Consider the following 8,637-nt stretch of genomic DNA (forward strand, 5'->3'; position numbering starts at 1 on the left):
CGTGCGGCGAGGGCGAGGCGGAGTTGGGCGGCGTGATTCCCCCCGATCCAGATCGAGGGAGGGAGAGGCGATGGGGCGAGGAGGGGATAGGGTTTCGGGGGTGGGGGTCTCCCTGCGGTGGGTGGATGGATAAGGGAGGCCCGGCTGGGCCGTGGGGCGGCTGGGCCGGCCTGCTGGGCTGAAGCCCAGTGGGGGGGGGGGCTTCTCTCTTGTTCCTCCCTCTTTTTTTTTGTTTCCTGTTTTGTTCCTTTTCCTTTTATTTATTCTCTTTTACTGTTTTAATTCAACTTATGGCATATAAGTATTTTATAAATTTGTGTTTTCTTTATTATAATTACCTATGTAATATTTGGCACTAACCGAACATTTTGTTTTGATGTGTGGAAATGTTTGATGTTTGACAATATTTAAATTTTGAATTTGAAAGTTTCGAACCGACGCGGCAATATTCGCAGTAACCGAGGTGACGTGTCCTCATTAACGCGGGATTACTGTAGCGTAATCACCCGGGCGTCACAGTGGACTTGCTGAAAAGCTCTTATATTGACTCTTTCCGATGTTATGATAAATTGCAAAATTGCTTCAATGATCTGAGATTATAGTTTGCTAGTTGTCAATGAAGTTTCTGATTCATACTTTAAATTGTGAATAGATTGTTTAGCATAAGAAATCATATGAAAATATATATGTTGCTGTTCTAACAATGATCATGATGCGCTCATGTCTGTATTTTATTTTATCGACACCTCTATCTCTAAACATGTGGACATACTTTTCGATATCATCTTTCGCTTGAGGACAAGCAAGGTCTAAGCTTGGGGGAGTTGATACATCCATTTTGGATCATGCTTTTATATCAATATTTGTTGCATTATGGGTTGTTACTACACATTATGCCACAATACTTATGTCTTTTCTCTCTTATTTTACAAGGTTTACATGAAGAGGGAGAATGCCGGCAGGTGGAATTCTAGGCTGGAAAAGGAGCAAATATTAGAGATCTATTCCGCACAACTCCAAAAGTCCTGAAACTCCACAAAAGTCAGTTTTGGAATATATTAAAAATATTGGGCGAAGAAAGCACCAGAGGGGGGCCACCCACCGTCCACGAGGGTGGAGGGCACGCCCTACCCCCTGGGCGCGCCCCCTACCTCGTGGGCCACCTGGCAGGCCTCCGATGCCCATCTTCTGCTATATGGTGTCTTTTGCCCTGGAAAAAATCAGATGGAAGCTTTCTGGACGAAGCGCCGCTGTCTCAAGGCGAAACCTTGGCGGAACCAATCTAGGGCTCCGGCAGAGCTGTTCTGCCGGGGAAACATCCCTCGGGGAGGGGGAAATCGTCACCATCGTCATCACCATATATCCTCTGATCGAGAGGGGGTCAATCTCCATCAACATCTTCATCAGCACCATCTCCTCTCAAACCCTAGTTCCTATCTTGTAGCCGGTCTTTGTCTCAAAACCTCAGATTGGTACCTGTGGGTTGCTAGTAGTGTTGATTACTACTTGTAGTTGATGCTAGTTGGTTTATTTGGTGGAAGATCATATGTTCAGATCCTTTCTGCACATTAATACCCCTCTGCTTATGAACATGAATATGATTTGTGAGTAGTTATGTTTGTTCCTGAGGACATGGGAGAAGTCTTGTTATAAGTAGTCATGTGAATTTGGTATTCGTTCGATATTTTGATGAGATGTATGTTGTCTCTCCTCTAGTGGTGTTATGTGAACGTCGACTACATGACACTTCACCATTGTTTGGCCTAGGGGAAGGCATTGGGAACTAATCAGTAGATGATGGGTTGCTAGAGTGACAGAAGCTTAAACCCTAGTTTATGCGTTGCTTCGTAAGGGGCTGATTTGGATCCATATGTTTCATGCTATTAGTTGAGGATGCTTGCGAGAGGGGTTAATCATAAGTGGGATGCTTGTACAAGGAAGGGAAGTATCCAAGCACCGGTCCACCCACATATCAAATTATCAAAGTAACGAACATGAATCATATGAGCACGATGAAAACTAGCTTGACGATAATTCCCATGTGTCCTCGGGAGCGCTTTACTTTATATAAGAGTTTGTCCAGGCTTGTCCTTTGCTATAAAAAGGATTGGGCCACCTTGCTGCACCTTGTTTACTTTGGTTACTTGTTACCCGTTACAAATTACCTTATCATAAAACTATATGTTACCGATAATTTCAGTGCTTGCAGAGAATACCTTACTGAAAACCGCTTGTCATTTCCTTCTGCTCCTCGTTGGGTTCGACACTCTTACTTATCGAAAGGACTACGATAGATCCCCTATACTTGTGGGTCATCAAGACTCTTTTCTGGCGCCGCTGCCGGGGAGTGAAGCGCCTTTGGTAGGTGGAATTTGGTAAGGAAACATTTATATAGTGTGCTGAAATTTATCGTCACTTGTTACTATGGAAAATAATCCTTTGAGGGGCTTGTTCGGGGTATCTTCACCCTGACTAGAAGAGCAAAGAGTTGCTCCTCAAACTACTGAACCTACTTAAAATGTTCACTTTGAAATTCCTTCGGGTATGATAGAGAAACTCCTAGCTAATCATTTTACAGGAGATGGAACATTACATCCCGATATGCACCTAATCTATGTGGATGAAGTTTGTGGACTATTTAAGCTTGCAGGTATGCCCGAGGATGTTATCAAGAAGAAGGTCTTCCCTTTATCTTTGAAGGGAAAGTCATTGACATGGTTTAGGCTATGTGATGATATTGGATCATGGAATTACAACCGATTGAAATTGGAATTTCATCAGAAGTTTTATCCTATGCATCTGGTTCATCGGGATAGCAATGATATATATAATTTTTGGGTTCCCGAAGGAGAAAGTATCTCTCAAGCTTGGGGGAGGCTTAAGTCAATTTTATATTCATGCCCCAATCATGAGCTCTCAAGAGAAATTATTATTCAAAAATTTTATGCTTGGCTTTCTCTTAATAATCGCTCCATGCTCGATACTTCACCAACACCATCTCCTCTCAAACCCTAGTTCATCTCTTGTATCCGATCTTTATATTAAAACCTCAGATTGGTACCCGTGGGTTCCTAGTAGTGTTTATTACTCATTATAGTTGATGCTAGTTGGTTTACTCGGTGGAAGATCATATGTTCAGATCCTTTATGCTATTAAATACTCCTATGATTTTGAACATGAATATGTTCTGTGAGTAGTTATGTTTGTTCCTGAGGACATGAGAGAAGTTTTGTTATAAGTAATCATGTGAATTTGGTATTTGTTCGATATTTTGATGAGATGTATGTTGTCTCTCCTTGACTACATGACACTTCACCATGATTTGGGCCTAGGGGAAGGCAATGGGAAGTAATAAGTAGATGATGGGTTGCTAGTGTGATAGAATATTAAACCCTAGTTTATGCGTTGCTTCTTAAGGGGCTGATTTGGATCCATATGTTTCGTGCTATCATTAGATTTATCTTAATTCTTCTTTCGTAGTTGCGGATGCTTGCGAGTGGGGTTAATCATAAGTGGGAGGCTTGTCCAAGTAAGGACAGCACCCAAGCACTAGTCCACCAACATATCAAATTATCAAAGTAACGAATGCGAATCATATGAGCATGATGAAAACTAACTTGACAATAATTCCCATGTGTCCTCCGGAGCGCTTTGTTTTATAGAGTTTGTCCAGGCTTGTCCTTTGCTACAAAAAGGATTGGGCCACCTTGCTGCACCTTAGTTACACTTGTTTCTTGTTACCCATTACGTATTATCTTATCACAAAACTATTTGTTATCGATAATTTCAGTGCTTGCAGAGAATACCTTGCTGAAAACCGCTTGTCATTTCCTTCTGCTCATCATTGGGTTCGACACTCTTACTTACCGAAACGACTACGATAGATCCCCTATACTTGCGGGTCATCAAGACTCTTTTCTGGCGCGGTTGGAGGGAGTGAAGCGCCTTTGTTGAGTTGAATTTCATAAGGAAACATTTATATAGTGTGCTGAAATTTACTATCACTTGCTACTATGGAGAATCATACTTTGAGGGGCTTGTTCGGGGTATCTTCACCCCGACCGGAAAGAGCAAAGACTTTCTCCTCAACCTACTGAACCTACTGAAAATATTTATTATGAAAATCCTTCGGGTATGATAGAGAAACTACTAGCTAATCCTTATGCAGGAGATGGACCATTACTTCCTGATATGCATCTAATCAATGTGGATAAAGTTTGTGGATTATTTAAGCTTGCAGGTTTTCTCAAGGATGAATTCAAGAAGAAGGTATCCCTTTGTATTTGAAGGAGAAGGCATTGACATTGTATAGGCTATGCGATGATATTGGGACTTGGAACTACAACCGATTGACATTGGAATTTCATCAGAAGTTTTATCCTATGCATCTGATTCATCATCGGAATTATATTTATAATTTTTGGCCTCGTGAAGGAGAAAGTATCGCTCAAGCTTGGGGAGGCTTAAATCAATGTTATATTCATGCCCCAATCATGAGCTCTCAAGAGAAATTATTATTCAGAATTTTATGCTCGGCTTTCTCGTAATATCAATCGATGCTCGATACTTCTTGTACTGGTTCTTTTATGAAGAAGACTATTGAATTTAGATGGGATTTATTGGAAACAATTAAACGCAACTCTCAAGACTCGGAACTCTATGGAGCTAAGGAGTTAGGTATAACACCTAAGTTTGATTATGTTAAATCTTTTATGGATACCGATGCTTTTCATGAATTTAGCACTAAATATGGACTTGACTCTAAGATAGTATCTTCTTTCTGTAAATCATTTGCTACTCATGTTGATCTCCCTAAGGAGAAGTGGTTTAAATATCATCCTCCCATTGAAATAAAAGTAGTAGAACCTATTAAATTTGAAGAAAAGACTATTAATTATAATGTTGATCCTATTATTCCTACTGCTTATATTGAGAAACCACCTTTCCCTGCTAGAATGAAGGATCATGCTAAAGCTTCAACTGTGGTTCGTAAGAGTAATGCTAGAACACCAACACCCCCTGAGCAAATTAAAGTTGAACCTAGTATTGCTATGGTTAAAGATATCCTGGTCGATAATATTGATGGCCATGTTATTTACTTCTGTGATGAAGCTGCTAGAATTGCTAGACCCGATACTAAAAATAAACATAGTCCTGTTGCTGGCATGCCTGTTGTTCCTGTTAAAATAGGAGATCATTGTTATCATGGCTTATGTGATATGGGTGCTAGTGCGAGTGCAATACCTCATTCCTTATACGAAGAAATTATGCATGATATTGCACGTGCTGAAATAGAAGGTATTGATGTTACTATTAAGCTTGCCAATAGAGATACTATTTCACCAATTGGGATTATTAGGGATGTTGAAGTCTTGTGTGGGAAAATTAAATATCCTACTGATTTTCTTGTTCTTTGTTCCCCACAAGATGACTTTTGTCCCATTATATTTGGTAGACCCTTCTTGAATACTGTTAATGCTAGGATAGACTGCGAAAAAGATATTGTTACTATTGGCTTAGGGGATATGTCTCATATTTTAATTTCTCTAAATTTCATAGACAACCCCATGATAAAGAATTTCCTAGTAAAGATGAAATTATTGGTCTTGCTTCTATTGCCGTACCTCCTAATGATCCTTTAGAAAAATATTTGCTAGACCATGAAAATGATATGTTTATGAATGAAAGAAGGGAAATAGATGAAGTATTCTTTAAACAAGGACCTATTTTGAAACACAACTTGCCTGTTGAAATCCTAGGGGATCCTCCTCCACCCAAGGGTGATCCCTTGTTTGAGCTTAAAAAATTACCTGATACTCTTAAATATGCTTATCTTGATGAAAAGAAGATATATCCTGTTATTATTAGTGCTAACCTTTCAGAGCATGAAGAAGAGAAATTATTGAAAACTCTAAAGAAGCACCGTGCTGCTATTGGATATACTCTTGATGATCTTAAGGGCATTAGTCCCACTCTATGCCAGCACAAAATAAAACTGGAGAAAGTTGCTAACCAGTTGTTGATCACCAACGACGGTTAAATCCTAAGATGAAGGAAGTGGTAAGAAATGAAATAATAAAGCTTCTGGAGGCACGTATAAATTATCCTGTTGCTGATATTCAGTGGGTAAGTCATGTCCACTGTGTCCCTAAGAAGGGAGGTATTAATGCTGTTCCTAATGATAAGGATGAATTGATCCCACAAAGAATAGTTACAGGTTATAGAATGGTAATTGATTTCCTCAAATTAAATAAAGCTACTAGAAAAGATCATTACCCTCTACCTTTTATTGATCAAATGCTAGAAAGATTATCCAAACATACACATTTTTGCTTTCCAGATGATTATTCCGGTTTCTCTCAAATACTTGTGTCAAAAGAGAATCAGGATAAGACCACTTTTACTTGCCCTTTTGGTACCTTTGCTTATAGACGTATGCCTTTTGGTTTATGTAATGCACCTGCTACCTTTTGAAGATGTATGACTGCTATATTCTCTGACTTTTGTCAAAATATTGTAGAGGTTTTCAAGGATGATTTATCTCTCTATGGAACTTCTTTTGATGATTGCTTAAGCAACCTTGATCGAGTCTTTCAGAGATGTGAAAAACTAATCTTGTCTTGGAGAAGTGCCACTTTATGGTTAATGAAGGTATTGTCTTAGGGCATAAAATTTCTGAAAGAGGTATCGAAGTTGATAAAGCTAAAGTTGATGCTATTGAAAAGATGCCTTGTCCTAAGGACATCAAAGGTATAAGAAGTTTCCTTGGTCGTGCCGGTTTTTATAGGAGGTTCATTAAAGACTTCTCAAAAATTTCTAGGTCTCTGACTAATCTCTTACAAAAAGATGTTCCTTTCGTCTTTGATGATGATTGTGTAGAAGCATTCGAAATACTTAAGAAAACCTTGATTTCCGCACCTATTGTTCAGCCACCTGATTGGAATTTACCCTTTGAAATTATGTGTGATGCTAGTGATTATGATGTAGGTGTTATTCTAGGACAAAGAGTTGATAAGAAATTAAATGTTATCCAATATGCTAGTAAAACTCTAGACAGTGCCCAGAAAAATTATGCTACTACTGAAAAAGAATTTTTAGCAGTTGTGTTCGCTTGTGATAAGTCTAGACCTTATATTGTTGATTCCAAAGTAACTATTCACACTGATCATGCTGCTATTAAATACCTTATGGAAAATAAAATGCTAAACCTAGACTTATTAGATGGGTTCTCTTGCTACAAGAATTTGTTTTGCATATTATTGATACAAAGTGAGCCGAGAACCCCGTTGCAGACAACTTGTCTAGGTTAGAGAATGTTCTTCATGACCCACTACCTATTGATGATAGCTTTCCTGATGAATAATTGGTTGTCATAAATGCTTCTTGTACTGCTCCATGGTATGCTAATTATGCTAATTACATTGTTGCTAAATTTATACCACCTAGTTTCACATACGAGCAAAAGAAAAGGTTTATCTATGATTTAAGACATTACTTTTGGGATGACCCACACCTTTATAAAGAAGGAGTAGATGGTGTTATTAGATGTTGTGTACCTGAGCATGAATAGGAAGATCCTACGCAAGTGTCACTCTAAGGCATATGGGGGACATCACGCGGGAGATAGAACTGCACATAAGGTATTGCAATCTGATTTTTATTGGCCTCCCAATGCTAGATTTCTTTCTTATGAAAATATGAATAAGATTGTTACTTGTTCTCCCGTAATTATGCAACATCCATGGGTGAAAGGAGCTTTAACCGTCATGGGTAAACTCCGTAAGGAAATAATGGATCTTAAGCAGCAAGTCAATAAGCTCGAGGAAGAGAACCGTATCCTAAGGGGCATCATCGCCAAGAATATCACAACATGGCCTCCGAAGAAAGAGACATAAACACATGGGTAAGGGCACTCCCCTTGGCAACTGCCAAGCTTGGGGGAGGTGCCCCGGTATCGTATCACGATCACACTTCTATCTTTACCGTTTTTCTTAGTTTGATCCTTTTGGTTATATCTTGATCTAGTAGCTTAAAGTTTTAGTTTGATTTAGCTTTGAGTTTTTGTGTTGATCCCTATCTATGTAATCGAGTCTGTGATCTATATATATAATAAATATTAGTTTTGAGTTGAGGGCTTTGCTATCTTGCTATGATCTTGAGGGAACAAAAGAAAAAGGGCCAATTCCAGTTCTGCCCCTAACTCGAACCCACTACTCAGTTTTGCCCCTAATTTTTAGGTATGCTCAATTTTGCCCCTCCGCCGTTAGTATCACTTATAGAAATGCCCTTTTGCGTCGTTACCGTCTGGTCAAAGGACTTTGACCACCCAGAAAAAAATAGCAAAAAAAATCAAAAAATTCTGAAATTTACTAGGATCGAAGATAGTCATGTCCGCAAGGCACGTGCAAGTTTGTGTGCCGTTCGGACACCCTGGGAGCTCGTGGCAAAGGAAATCATAAATTTTGTATGCATTTGAACAGTAAATTCGAAAAAATAGAAAAAAAATCAAAAAAATATGAAATTTTGGGGAACTGAAGATACTCAGGTGCACAAGATGTGTGCACATTTTTGTTGTGTTTGGACATCGTAGGAGCTCGTAGGAGCTCATAGGAGCTAAACTTTATTTTTTTCTCCACG

Source organism: Triticum dicoccoides, chromosome 5B (assembly GCF_002162155.2).
Source record: "Triticum dicoccoides isolate Atlit2015 ecotype Zavitan chromosome 5B, WEW_v2.0, whole genome shotgun sequence".
Lineage (NCBI taxonomy): Eukaryota > Viridiplantae > Streptophyta > Magnoliopsida > Poales > Poaceae > Triticum > Triticum dicoccoides.